Below are 15,728 nucleotides of genomic sequence, written 5' to 3' on the forward strand. Positions count from 1 at the left end.
AAGTGCTAATTGGGTATCTTCAAGTCTTTTAGCTGAATAATCATTATCAGCAAATAGTATTAACTGTTTGATTAAGGGCCCTGTTTTTTCGCCTCCTGGCATATCTTCTTTGGGGCAGAAATGGAGGGGGGAGCATACCTTCTCTGAGCAATTTAAATCCATGTCAGAACTTGATTAATATCTTTACTCAATTCTGTTCACACTCTCTGAAAGGATCATGTATTGGGGGCCTCATTCCCACTACCTTTTAAACTGGTTTCCTCTTAAATTGAATCACTTCAGTGATTTGGTGAAGGGGGCATGTACCAGACCCATTTAACTCATGTCTTTTTGATATTGATTTTTTCTGCATCTTTTTTGATAAATCAATTTTGTACAAGTGTGAAATAGCTGCTTATCGGAATCGATTTAAGTTTGCCCTTCATCCAGCTGGAGCGGGTCCATTTTGAATCAATTCATGCATGAATGTGAACCACAAGTGGATTATTTTAAAGGGAAAAAAATGCAATTGGGGCAAATGTAGTGGAAACCACTGCTGTCGAATTGATCCATTGATTCGGATCACACACCGATTTATCTGTAAGTGGGAATGAGACTGGGAACTGGCTTTCTTTTGCTTTATTGGTTGTGTTAGCCCCTACACCCACACCCACACAGACTTCCACACACCCACTGAAGTCAAATAACACCTAACAGTGTAGCATAAATAACCACCGTTGGAGTTATATTCCATGTACATGACACAACTCCTATACTAGATATCATTACAGAATACCTATATACAGTCATAGCACTGTGAAGCTCTGTGGATCACTGCTAACTGCCTTACTTTTCATGGATGAAAGAGTGTGAGCGAGCGACATCAGAATGTGGCTCAGATGGCAAATGTAATTGATGAGGAAGGCACACAAGCTAGGAGAGGCTGGAGCAGTTTGTTTTAAGCTGAGTTTACTGGAAAGGGCAAGATTCCATCCCTTCCTCATCTTTCCCCCTTGCTGAGTGGAGTGCAAATTTTTGTGGGTCTTTTGGCCTATGTGGCCATGTTCTAGAAGAGTTTATTCCTGACATTTCACCAGCATCTGTAGCTGGCATCTTCTCTGGAGAATCAAAGGTATCCCATCACAGCATTAGGGAGATGAAGAAAGAGCTTCTGTGGCAGGGCTATCCAGGTGGAGGGTTATGAATCATAGAATCATAGAGTTGGAAGAGACCACAAGGGCCATCCAGTCCAACCCCATTCTGCCATGCAGGAACTCTCAATCAAAGCATCCCCGACAGATGGCCATCCAGCCTCTGTTTAAAGACCTCCAAGGAAGGAGACTCCACTACACTCCGAGGTAGTGTGTTCCACTGTCGAACAGCCCTTACTGTCAGGAAGTTCTTCCTAATGTTGAGGTGGAATCTCTTTTCCTGGAGCTTGCATCCATTGCTCCGGGTCCTAGTCTCTGGAGCAGCAGAAAACAAGCTTGCGCTCTCCTCAGTATGACATCCCTTCACATATTTAAACGGGGCTATCATATCACCCCTTAGCCTTCTCTTCTCCAGGCTAAACATCCCCAGCTCCCTGAGTCGTTCCTCATAGGGCATAGTTTCCAGACCCTTCACCATTTTAGTCGCTCTCCTTTGGACACGCTCCAGTTTCTCCACATCCTTTATAAATTGTGGTGCCCAGAACTGGAATCAGTATTCCGGGTGGGGCCTGACCAGAGCAGAATAGAGTGGGACTATTACTTCCCCTGATCTAGACACTGTACTTCTATTGATGCAGCCCAAAATCTCATTGGCCTTGTTAGCTGCTTCATTGCACTCTTGACTCATTTTCAACTTGTAGTCTACTTGGACTCCTAGATAATAATAATAATAATAATAATAATAATAATAATAATAAATTTTATTTATGTTTCCCCGCCTCTCCCAGTGGATTGAAGCGGGGTTACAGACTAAATAAAAGCACAGAGTGTTTACATCAAAATTCAGTTACAAACAGCTAAAAACAATAAAATATCCAACATCAGTCAATAACAATAGCATCAACAAGCAAGATCCCTTTCACATGTAGTCTCCTTAAGCCAGGTATCCCTCATCCTATATCTGTGCTATATTATGGCTATATATAAAAGTAAAATGGGATGCGGTGGGGTGGGGTGGGGGAAGAATGAAAGTGGTCTTGCAAGTTGTGGCAACAAATTCACACACAGCCCTTTCCTCTTGCCTAGAGCTGAGCCTACGAAAACTGGGGAATTTGCACTCTTGTCCCCTGCCTGGGGATGACCCATGAAAAGTAGAAGCTGAAGGCCAGGTCCTGAGAACTGGCAACCTAACCTCTACTGCAGAAACCATGTTTCTACCAATAAATTTTCCTGTTCATTACACTCTATAGATTAACAGCCCTGGCAAGAAAGAAACCAGTACAGGACCTTCTCAGTTCTGGCCCCAGAACTCCTGAATTAACGAAAGATACAAATGTAAGCCCACGCGGAAAGATTTGTTTTCAAACACAAAGATTGTTAAAAACCACGTACCCAGGCTTTTTAATGAGAACATCTTTTAAACATCTCTCAATAATCCCATTTTAAATGGTATTTAACTATGCTTCCCTACTGTGACTGTGTCGGCATTATGATGAATGGTTGTAGTTATGAATGTAATTGCTTTAGTTCAGTGCTCATTAGTAATATTTTTACATGCATAAAATCTACAGGGTTTGGACAGATGGGGAAGAAATCAATTATGAGAGTGATAATGATACTTATTTTTTTTAAATGGTTCTGGATTGCTAGGTTTCAAAATAGTTGCTATTCTGCAGTCAAAAGTGTCCATATTTTGCATGCAGAAGGCAGAATGGATCAGTGGTTTTAACCACAGAAACTAAATGGAACACCCATATTCAGGGACAATATATCCTGACATGTCTAAATTCTACCAATCACATGGGATAGATTATTCCTTCATGCCCTCCTTATATGCTTCCCAGAAACCACTGTTTTGAGGCCACTGCTAAAAGGGACTTTTCTTTGGCCCAGAACACCTGAAACTGGTTATACAAACTTACTTTGATTTACTTGCCACAGGGCTTCCCCCAGGCATTTTTCCGCCTGAAGATCAAGGCTGGGAAAAGTTTATTTTGGACAGAATACAACCTGCAAGAAACTGCCTGCCAGCCAACCAGCAAGAAGCTCTTAGGCCGCATCTACACTACAGAATTAATGGAGCTTGACACTACTTTAACTGCCATGGCTCAATCCTATGCAATTCTGGGATGTGTAGTTTAGTGAGACATTTAGCTTTCTCTGTCAATGAACTCTGGTGCTGCACCAAACTACAAACCCCAGGATTTCAAAGCATGGAGATATAACATTTAAAATATTACTCCCAAACTCTGAACTGTTCTCCCAGCCTGGGCTCTGTTCTTTGCAAGATAACCTTCCCTGCAAACTCTGTCACAACTGCATCTTCCACAGACTGCGATGGTATGGATTTGTTCCACACACTGCAACGCTAACAGTGTACAACATCTGGGGGCTGGATGTAGGACTGCGAACCAATCACAACACTCCCTGGTGGTTAGATAGGAAAAAAAAGAGGAATATGGCCAATTTAACAGCAAATCCCTCTTTGTATATATGTATATATGTATTATGTGTAAAGCACAGGAAATTTCAGGGTGGATAGATGGATAGTTCAGGGGTGCAGTCCCATTGCTTTGATGGATGAGCTCCCCACCTTTCCTGTCCCTTGTTTGACAGCTCAATTGCTGCGCAGGGACATAGCCAAGGGGGGGATCTTGGGGTCCGGACCCCCCCTTCCATTAGAAAAATGAATGGTGTGTGCTGCTGCGCCGCCTCACCCAAACCCCATTATAATGGTGGCACTTAGTCTGGAACCCCCCCTTCCTAAAATCCTGGCTACATCCCTGTGCTGCGGGATTTCAAATATTGAAATTGTGCAAATTTGTACAGCAGCGTGATTGACTTTATGACATCTTTCCCGGGCCACTAAATGGCCATGGCAGCACACTTCAGTGCTTGGAAACTCCTTTCAGCAAAGCAGGGAAAAGGAGAGGTCAGAGTGTGATGCTCTTCCCACAGAGTTGTAGGATTCTAACAATCATCACTTCCTTCCAATAGATTCAGCTTCCTTGCACTCATCAAGGAAGGTGGGTGATAGAGTCTCCTTCCTTGGAGGTCTTTAAACAGAGGCTGGATGGATGGCCATCTGTCAGGGATGCTTTGATTTGGATTTCCTGAATGGCAGGGGGTTGGACTGGATGGCCCTTGTGGTCTCTTCCAACTCTACGATTCTATGATTCTATGATCACTTCCTTGTACTTTCTTGAAATTATAATTTTTTAAAAAAAGTTTTAATTTTTTTCAGCCTTTTAATTTTTTTTTAAATCACATCTTACCAAATGTTCACTTTAACCACATGAAATTATGTACATGTAAATACATTTAGGCTGTGCATGTGACATTGTAATTTCAAGGTATAATTTTAATTTTGCTAGTTGCTTATGTCACAACCAGTGGCATTTCTAGGGTTGGTGTCACCTGGTGTGGTCAGTCATGGTGAGGGGACTTATTGGGGAGGGACTTCCGGTGTGGGACTTCCAATGCATGCGGGAGCCCATGCGCACAGCTGGACTTCCCCCACATGCCCCCAGGGAGCAGCTGCACACCCCCAGGAAGGGCCAGGGAAGAGCCCCCAGGATCTGGGGATGGTGGGAAATGCTCCCCACATCCCTGGAAAAAGCCGGGGAGGAGTCCCCGGGCCCAGGGAGGGTGGGTAGTGCCCCACACATCTCCAGGAAAGGTCGGGAAGGAGCCCCTGGGATCTGGGGAGGGCTGGAAACCAGCCAGGTATAACTCCCTCTTCTGCGGTGTCACCCAGTGCATTCCGCACCCCCTTAGTGGCACTACTTGTCACAACTATAGCAATAGCAATAGCATTTACATTTCTACACTGCTTCACAGGGAACTAAGCACTCTCTAAACAGTTTACAATCTGTAATCCAATTGCCCCCCAAAAGCTGGGTACCATTTTACTGACCTACAAAAGGATGGAAGGCTGAGTCAAGCTGGAGCTCTCTGGGATCAAAGTCACAACCTTGTGGCTGCAGTACTGGCATTTAACTACTGCATCACCAGGGCTCTTAACTATTGTCAGTATATTCAGTGCCATACAGGAATTAAAATTTATGAATAACATTAGTACAAAAAACATTACTAAGGATTCTGTAGGGTCTGGAAAGAAAGGAGGTCAACGAAGGTTGGGTGACAAAATGAGTTACTGCTCTGGGTAATCTCAGCTCTAGTGACACCACTGATTCTCATTATCAATATATTATTGTGAGCCAACTCAACTATAATGCAAAACATTTGGGATGGTTTGGTCTTAAGTCGATAATTAAGACCCACTAGCTATACAAAAGTCCTGCTCTCAGTGAAGATGAAAACTGCTAGAGATGATTCATGACTACAGTTCAACACAGCTGCCTGCATTCTTGGATGCTCTTTGTATATGTGGCTAGGCTGACTATCATGAGAAGTGCCTGCACTTTAACAGTTAGTGCTATGCCACAGGGATGGAATGAATAGTCAAAAACATGATCTATTCAGCTGGAGATCATGGCGCAAGAAAATGAGATTTCTAACCATCTCCTGCCAGTGAGTGAGGCTCCAACAATCAGAAGCAGGATCTCTGTTGCAATTCCTTGTCTCTGCCTTGTTTGCTGCTGGAAGGGGGCTGAAAATGGAGGCATTAGGCCAACAGATGTTATTTAGCTATGCATTTGTAACTAAGTAAGTAATGTAGATTATCATAACAACAACAACAACAACAATTTCATTAGTAGTCTCACAGAGCACAGAGCCAGAGTAGTCTAATGGCTTGAGGGTTGGAGTACAACTTCAGAAACTAGGTTTCGAATCCCTGCTCAACCTTGGAAACTCACTGGGCAAATCATAAGCTCTCAGCCTCAGGGGAAGGCAATGGCAAATCTTTATTTTACCAAGAAAACCCCATAATAGGTTCACTTTAGGGTTGCCATAAGTCAGAAATGACTTGAAGGCACACAACAACAACAACACAATGCTACCCAAAACAACAACATATTGGTCATGCAGCAACTTCACAGTTTTGCAGCCAGAAATATATCCACACTTTGCAACTCTCCTAATTCCTATTCCCAATCTTGATTTGTTTCCAATGCCATCAATCCTATGCTCAGACCCCCACCCCCACCCCTTTTAACTGACTGAAGTCTCCCTTTCCTTAAGCATCGGCTCTGATACTTGCATAATAGGAACAAATATATTGAGATCAGTAGTGTGTGTGAGAGAATGTACAAATCAGAGACAGCGGAAGGGGATTTCATGAAGTGGAACGGAACAGTCAACACCGAAATGGGACTCGAACGCACATTTGTTGTTCTGCTGGCATGTATAAAACATTTTCCACCAGCTGTCTGTACAGCAGCATTTGTACCTCCTTTATGCTCAAGCATAACAGGATATTGTTAAGGGAAAGCAATGTTCTCTCCAAGGGGAAAGAGATGGAGAGATTTCACCAATGGAATGGCCAGTGAGATGCAGGCCTGTTTTCTGTTCTCCTTCTTGGCTCTCTACTCCCCTGACACAGAAAACAATGGCTGGTTGATAGATGATTGACTGTATTCTTCAGAAGCCAGATTCAGAACCATGCTTCCATAGCCCAGCATGCTCCAGCACATGCACAGAGACCTCTATAAAGCAAGGTGGCCTTCATTAGTACCAATGGAGGGATGGATGCATCCTGCACCACCTGTAAGTACATTTGGGCCTGTCTTTTTGCAGCCAATGGAACCGAGCAGGCAGCAATGGCTGGGAACCCCCATATCAGTGCGGCACTTAATCTGCTCCAGATTTTAGCCTGAACTTTAGCAATCCAGTATGTAAAGGGATCTTATAGCACCACTGAGACTAACATCAACGAGGTTAGGCTAACTAAGGCTGAAACAGACCAGTCCAAATAGGGATGCCATAACCCGGCTGCACCCGTGCTTGTAACGGTTTTTGCGGTTTGGCACGATCACAGTCCGGTTCACTCTAAATCCCAGGTTTGGGCCCGGCCAGCAGCCATCGCACCTAAAGGGAACACTCATCCCCTTGAGGTTGGCTGGCCAATGGCACAGCAGCTGGGGGGGAGCTGTTTCCAGCCCCACTCTGCCATTGGCCAGCCTCAAGGAGGAGGTGGACCCTTGGAGGAGGAGGAGGAGGAGTGAGACTCTGGGCCAGCCAGGGGGAGGGAAAAGCGCCCTTTCTTAGTGCATGGCAAGGAGGAGGAGGAGGGGGAAACAGGAGGAGGAGGAGGAGGAGGAGGAGGTGGGTGCCCATTTTCAAAGGTTCCCCCCCCCCGCCCAAAGTGCACTTTCTGTGTACAGTAGAGTCTCGGTGAAGAAGCATGGGACGTCGGATTGGGGACAAAAGTGCCTCACCTCGCCTCCTCCCTCCCTCCTTCCCTCCCTCCCTCCCTAGTTCCCTACTTACCTTCCCTGCTTGGGTCAGGCTTCTCCCTTTGGCTTGAGAAAAATGAAGCCGCCAAGGAGAGGCCTGGGGCTGTCCTTTGCAGCCATCGAGTCCTCGCCTTCCCTGTTCCCTTCCCTTCCCTTCAAAGGGCTCCAAAAAGAGCCCTTTGGAGCAAAGGGGAGGTCTGGGAAGAGCAGGACCGGGCTAGTGCCCAGGTCTCTCCTCTCCTTTTCTGCCTCCCTTCCCTTCCCTTCCCTTCCCTTCCCTTCCCTTCCCTTCCCTTCAAAGAGCTCCCAAGTGCCCTTTGGAGGAAAGGGGAGGTCCGGGAAGAAGAGAGTGGCCTCGGAGGACAGGCCTGGGCCGAGCACACAATCCCCTCTGAGGAGCCTGCGTCCTCGGTCTAGGCTTGTCCTCCGTGGCCTCGGGGGACAGGCCTGGGCTGAGCACACAATCCCCTCAGAGGAGCCTGCATCCTTGGTCTAGGCTTGTCCTCCACTGCCCAGGCTTCTCCTTTCTGGGGATTTCCTCTCCCCCAAAGGGGTTGGGGGGAAGGAAAGTGAAGCTGGGAGGGAGAGGCATGGATCTGCTAAAAAAAAAAAAGGTGTCCTACATTTGAAATGTTGTCCTACATTTGTCCCGGTCTGGAGGTCCTGACTTATGGCAACCCTAAGTCTAAAGGGCAGCGTGATGCCACCCATTTGAGTGCTGGATCAGGGCCGTCTCAACCGCACACCTGAAAATGGGCTGGCACCATGGCTTTTTGGCACTCCTGTGGTGTGCAGTGTTGAAAAGCCATGCTGATGGAGCACTGAAAAGCTGCTGCCAGGTAAACAGCTGGGTGGCTTCATGGTGGCTTCCAGCTGGCTTGGAGGTGTGCGTCATGTGTACATCACACTCCCAAGCTGCCAGGAAGCCAGCATACTTTGCTGGTCTGTTCCGCCCCTAACTTAAGATCTAATTAACTCAAGATTCTTTTAAAATAACACCTTTCTAGGAACTTTTAGGTCCTCCAGTGCAGCTCTGTGGTCAACATCTGCCAGAAGTTGACCATAGAATTGTGCTGGAGGGTATACAGATGCCTTAGGAATCTCTATGTTTTCCAGTGCAACCGCTGGTGAAAATTGGCCATAGAGTCATACTGGAGGAGCTATAGATTCCTAGGGAGAACATAATCAAAGTTGCAAATAATCAAATCCACAAAAGTCAAAACCATAAATGTGGAGGCCTGACTGTACATGGTTTTCCTTATATGATGGGCCACATGCTTTTCTGCTTTGTCCTCCATACAGGGCATTCAATTGTCTTGTGCCATGTCTGGACGGCAGGGGTGCTTGTTGATCTGCTGCTGTGGGAGTGGCAAATTCACTCTTGATCTTACTGCTGCTGATCCCTCATTTACTCTGAGTTGTGCAAGGCGCTCCAGTGATGATAAACCTCAGAAGGGAGAAACATTTGCCAACTCCAAGCAGCTGGCAGAGGCGCAAGAGAGATTCATACCTTCACTAGAGACTTTATCATACCAACCTGATTTCCCACCACAATTTCCCCAGTTTAAGAATAGAAGCATACTGGTTTGGAATAATTTCTTATCACACTTTTCCCCATGGCAATCCATGGTCATTTGATCTGTTTTTCACACCATCAAATACAACCCTCCCGGAGGGAAGAAAAAACAAGTGATTGTGGTTGCCAACTGTCCCCCAAAACTGGCTGCTATGTTAATGTGCACATGGCAGATGGCTTCGGGAAGGTGTTGACAGCCATGATCACTGAGAGAGGAAGGGGAAGAGGAGCAGAATCATACCAATTCACATCGTGGTACTGCCTGAGAAACGGAATTGCTGTGGAAGGGACCTATCACAACAAAAGTGAGATTGAGAACTTATTGATGGGTTTTGCCCATCAATGAAAAGGTGCACTGCAATAATGAATGGCATGCAAGGCAGCATCAGGATGGACACAATGTTGTGTGATAAGTACCAGTCAAAGATACTTTTATCCTGTTAAAATTCCCCTTTTATTGCCTTGTGTGAAAAAGTCCTAAGTGAAATGTGATCTGCATTCCCCCCAACTGTCCCATTTTGGCCAGCACAATCCTGGTTAATCCTTTTTCCTTCCATTTTTTCAGCTGCTTTTAAAATGACCCAGTTTCTCTCTCCTCCTTTTCACCCTTTGTCCTCAGCCTCTGTCTGCTGCTGCAAAATAAGCTGAAATAGCAAAAGTACTTTGCACGCAGTTAACTGGGAGTTAACAGGAGAAGAGCAGAGGAGAGTAGGGGGCAGATTTTTGCTTTTCCCGGTAGACTCAGCCAAAAGCAAACTGCTGCAGCACCTCCTAGCTTGTTTGTTCTTTCTCATTAATAACGTTTGCCATCCTGACTACATAAAAGTGTCGCTTGGCCACATGTGTCCTGGTTTTCATGTCTGAAATGTAGATGGCTCTGGCTCTGTGGAAAGGCCTGATGTAATTGTGCTCCATATTAAAGTTGCAAGCCTTTTTGGCTTCAGCCTGAATTGCTCCTTCTCAGTGCCTTTTATTTAAATTAGAAGTTTGAAACAAAACTGATTTCCCTCTCCATCCCCCCCCCCCACCTCCTTTTGAACTGGGTTGAATGAACATATTATTATGACCTTGCTCTCTTTCTCTCTTTCCCCTTTTTAATTTACAAAGGAAATGCACCACCCTGATAGTATAGCATGCACCAAATCAATGAAATATTCTGAATTTCCTATTCATTAAGCCCCTAAAGCACTATGTGTAAATTCTTTTGCTTTAATTACACACCTCAGGGATGTGCAAGCCAAAAAAAGAAAAAGGGAAGTCAGTCAGACAAAAAGCCAGATCTCTGCCAAAAGAGAGTTCGGTGGGGGAAACCCATTGAACTGGTAAACATTTATTTTCAGCTGGGAAGTCTGCTATTAATTCATATAGTGACTTTCCCAGCTGGAATAATGAGCCACGCTGAGTAAACCAAACATTAACAGGAGCAAAGATGTCCCCCTGAAAATTGGCCACTGTTTTTAGGGTATGTCCAGATGAGAGTGTTATTCTTTTTTTTTTCCCTCAAGAGATTTGAAGGTCAAAGATTTTTCAGATATTTGCTGAAATTGCCAGATGCTTGACACATGTTCACTAAGTATTTTATCCCTGCAATGGAATCAATGGAATCCCTTTTGAGCTCTAATTTCAGACATTTCTGGTCCTAGCTGTAATTTATAGTCGACATGCAATGGGCTTTAGTATCTATTGTGATTGACAGCTGACATACAATGGCATTTGACATCTACTTAACCACATTTGATAGATGACAGACAATGATATTAGATACCTGTGCATGTTGACTATCAAATATTTATACACTGAGGGGATACCTGGAGAGTATTTGGAGAGCTGGGCCAAAACTAACAAAATGAATTTCGACAGGGAGAAATGTAAGGTACTATAACTGGGCAGGAAACATGAAGTGCACAAATATAGGATAGATGACAACTAGCATGAAAGCAGAACATGTCAAAATGATCTCCAGGGGTCTTAGTGGTCCACAAGCTGAACATGCGTCAACAGTGTGATGCAGCAGCTAAAAAAGCAAATATGATCCTAGGCTGCATCAGTAGGAGTGCAGTATCTAGATCTTTTCTGCTTTGGTTAGGCCTCACCTGGAATAGTGTGTCCATTTCTGGGCACCACAGTTCCATGTCCTATTCTCTGAAGTAGCCCACAAGCTGACCTTTTGAAAAGTGAATGGATTTTGTCCACTCATGACCAAGCCACAGATGCATATTTTGGGTTACAACAGGGATAGCTTAGATCACTACACAGTTGCAGGGAAAATTCCTTTCCTTTGTAGCTACTGTGGGGAGCATAAACTCAGAAGGAACAGAGGACGCAAAGGGGGTGGTGGCATATGATAGCATAGTCCACGGTTATCAAAAAGGCACAAAGCTTTCTCCCTAGCTCCATTGCATGAACATTACAGAAATTCAAAGAAAGATTTTTTAAAAACTACACAAATCTTCCATCTGGGTGGATCTGTCAAATTTGTCCCCCCCCCTCCCGCAAATTTCATTTAAAAAATCAACAAGCAAAAGAATGAGAGAATTTCAGGAAGCCTCCTTGAAGTGATGTAGAATGGGAGAATTTCAGGAGGCTCTTACCAAAAACTTCTTCATATGGGAGAAGGAGCAAGTACATGGAGCAAGGGATTCAAACGGCAGGAAAAGCGATTCCACCTAAATGTTAGAAGAAATTTTCTGATGGTAAGAGGAGCTGCTCAGCAGTGGAATAGGCCACCTCAGAGAATGGTGAAGTCTCCTTCCTTGGGGATTTTTAAACAGAGGCTGGATGGCCATCTGTTGGGAGTGCTTGGATTATATATTTCTGCATGACAGGCTGGACTGGATTCTATGAAATTGTGCCAAATAAATTTTTTCTCCAATCCCACATTAGTGTGTAAAATATTTTAACAGCATGTGAAGTGTGCCTTTTGCCTTTAGGGATGACCCACTATTAAGGAGAGAAAAAGAGCTGTATCAGGTGACAGATGTGTGGAGCCACTAAAATGTTGCAAATGAGCAAGGACTGGACTTTGACACTGTGGGTGGGATTTTCTGCCTCAGGTGCCTACATTTCTTAGGCTAACCCTCTGCAATTTGAACATAGACCTCCAAAACAGAGCACTGAACCTTGACAAGTAGTAATTACATCATGCCACAATCAGGGGAATCCTTTCAGGTTTGCTCATGGAGACGGGAGAGGAATAGCAAGGAAGCTCTGCTTTTGGAGATGCTCTGCTAAGCCAAATTTATTTTAAGAGAAGAGCTCAGAGTGGTCATAATGGCTAAAGGATTCCAGGGCTGAAAATCTGTTGGTCACTCTTATTTAGACCTTTTCAATCTGTGGTTGAGTGGAGAGTTAACACATAGGTAAATCCAGTGATTCACTGGTTCTACTCCAGTTGTGAGGAATAAGAGGATTGAAGCTATAGTCCAAAATATAAATTTTCCAAGCCCAGGCCCTCTAACTATAACATAAAACTTGTCGTTAGCCCTGACTAGAATAGATCCATTGAATCAATGGGATTTCTCTATGTGTTGACTCATCACTCAACCACTGACTGAATGGATCTACTCAAGTTGGGACTAACCAACAGGATGTTGTTGTCTTGGGGGTCATTCCTACTATAAAAAGAATCGAATTTCTGATCAAATTAAATGACCCTTGTTCCCATTTGAAACCGGTTCCTGTTGTGATGTGATCGAATCTGTCATGATGAAGCAAGGCAAAGGCAAAAGAACCATTTTCCCCCAGACACCAGTTTAAAAGAGGTTCTTTTGAAAAACGTGATTCCAAAGAGTGTTGAGCCAGTGGGAACGACAGATTGGAATCGCAGCAGAGGGATGTTTACCATCCCTCCCCATTTTTATTGGTGTGACTTTTGGTTACTTTTTTTAAAAAAAAGAATAATAAAATTAATCGATGAAGTGACAGAATGGTTTAGCAACTACTTGCAAGGGTACCAAACCACTCTGTTGTTTCATTGATTAATTTTATTTACAAAAGAAAAAGAAAAGAAAAGAAAAGAAAAGATGCCCTGTCCTCCTTCCTACAAGCCTTCAAATCATTTCCAATTTATGGAAACCCTAAGGTGAGCAATGAATCCCAGGTACTGTAGGCTATATTTCAGAGGGAGAAAAACTGACCAAACCACCTCTGATTATTCCTTGCCTAAGAAAACCCTATGAAGTTCATTGAAAAACCATAGGTTGACAAGTGACTTGAGTGAACCTATCATGGGGTTCTCTTGGCAAGTTTTGTTCAGCCCTTGCTTTTCCCTTCCTCTGCAGCTGAAAGTCACTCAGTGCATTTCCATGGCTGAGTGGGAATTCAAGCTCTGGCCTCCAGAGTTGCAGTCAAACCACTACACCACACCAGCTTCCCAATGCTATATTTCTTAATTTCATGGGAAGGCCCAATAGATATCTTCATGGGGGCTGTGCATGGAACAAAGGTGATCTTCAGTCACTGACTTCCTTTCAGCTTGAACTTCTCAGATTAATGCTGGGAAGAGGCAAGCCACTGGAAGAAAGGGTGGTTTATTAAAGGGAGGCTAGATGGCCATCTGTCAGGAGTGCTTTGGCTGTGTCTTCCTGCATGGAAGAATGGGGTATGACCAGATGCCCTTGGTGTTTCTTCCAACTCTAGGATTCTATGGCCTGTTACAGACTGCCAAAATAAAGCTGCTTCGGGTCTCTTTGGAGGTATGCTGTTTAAATGACCCTAAGAATCCGGAAGCTGCACCAAAGCAGCTTTCCAGTGCTTAGGAATGGAGTGTGGCTTTGGCGTGACCTCCGGAATCTTAGGACCCATGCATCATTTAAATAGCATATCTCCAAAGAGACCCGAAGCAGCTTTATTTTGGCAGTCTGTAACAGGCCTAAGATTGTTTTTTGTTGTTGTGTGCTTTCAAGTTGTTTCCTATTTATGGTAACCCTAATGCGGCCCTGTCATGGGGTTTTCTTGGCAAGATTTCTTCAGAGGAGGCTTGCCATGGCCTTCTCCTGAAGCTAAGAGAGTGTGACTTGCCCAAGGTCCCCCAGTGGATTTCATGGCCGAGCTGGGAGTCCAACTCTGGTCTCTAAATAATAATAATAAATAATAAAACTTTTATTTATATACCGCCCTTCCATTGATCAGGGCGGTGAACAACATGGTAAAAACAATACATACATAAGACAAATTAAAAACAATATAAAAACCCCCGGTCAGCCGTCCGTCTTGCCGTCAGCGGAGAGAGGGAGGCCATCTGGGACTTCACTCGGGGAATGCAGTTTGAAATAGAAGGGTTTTTAAATCCCTTCTAAACTGGGCCAGGGAGGTGGCCGAGCGGAGCTCTGTGGGCAGCGTGTTCCAAAGGGTCGGGGCAACGATGGAGTATGTCCTCCTCATAGTAGAGGAGAGTTTGGCCCCAGGGACCCTAAGTAATTGCTGCCCAGAAGTTCTGAGGGTGCGGGGCGGAATGTATGGGGAGAGGCGGTCCTTCAGGTATCCTGGGCCCAAGCCATGTAGGGCTTTATAGGTAATCACCAACACCTTGTACTGTGCCCGGAAGCGAATAGGCAGCCAGTGCAGCTCTTTAAGCACTGGTGTAATATGGCTGGTCCTGGAAGTACCAGTCACCAGCCTGGCCGCCATATTCTGTACCAACTGTAGCTTCCGAGTGTGATACAAGGGTTGCCCCATGTAGAGCGCATTGCAGAAATCCAATCTAGAGGTTACCAGAGCATGTACCACCGTTTCAAGGTCCCTCTGGGCCAGGTATGGGCGCAGCTGGCGAATGAGCCGAAGCTGATAACAGGTGTTCCTGACCGTCGCATTCACCTGAGATGTTAGGTGAAGCGACGAATCAAGAAGCACCCCCAGACTGCGCACGGAGTCCTTCACAGGAAGCGTGATCCCGTTCAGGACAGGTGGAACCACCGCCATTCCTGGGCCAGGGGAACCTATCACGAGTACCTCCGTTTTCTCTGGATTCAGGCTGAGTCGGTTTTTCCTCATCCAGCCCATTACTGACTCTAGACAGGCCACGAGAGGAGAGACGCCATCCTCAGTCACTGCATCAGTCGGAGACATAGAGAAGACTATCTGGGTGTCATCAGCGTACTGATAACCCCGCGCCCCATGTCTCCGGATGATCTCTCCCAGCGGTTTCATGTAAATGTTAAATAGCATGGGAGACAGAATGGCTCCTTGAGGGACCCCGGTTGTGAGGGCCCTCTTATCGGAGCACTCGTCTCCCAGCTGCACCATCTGGAACCTCCCAGAGAGGTAGGACCGGAACCACTGGAGCGCAGTGCCCCCGATTCCCACCTCTGCCAGGCGTTCCAGAAGGATACCATGGTCTATGGTATCGAAAGCCGCTGAGATGTCCAAGAGCACCAACAGGGACACGCTTCCCCTGTCGATGCCCAGACGGAGATCATCGACCAAGGCGACCATGGCCGTCTCAACCCCGTAACCCGCCCGAAAGCCAGTTTGAAATGGGTCCAGATAATCCGTTTCATCCAAGACCGACTGAAGCTGGATTGCAACCGCCCTCTCGATCACCTTCCCCAAAAATGGCAGCAGCGAGACTGGCCGATAATTGTTATATACCAGGGGGTCGAGGGAGGGCTTTTTTAATAAAGGTTTTACAATGGCCAATTTTAACTCAGATGGAAATTGCCCTTC

The sequence above is a fragment of the Sceloporus occidentalis genome, unplaced genomic scaffold (genome assembly GCF_023333645.1).
Source record: "Sceloporus occidentalis isolate IW3139 unplaced genomic scaffold, rSceOcc1.0.p SCAF_4, whole genome shotgun sequence".
Classification (NCBI taxonomy): domain Eukaryota; kingdom Metazoa; phylum Chordata; class Lepidosauria; order Squamata; family Phrynosomatidae; genus Sceloporus; species Sceloporus occidentalis.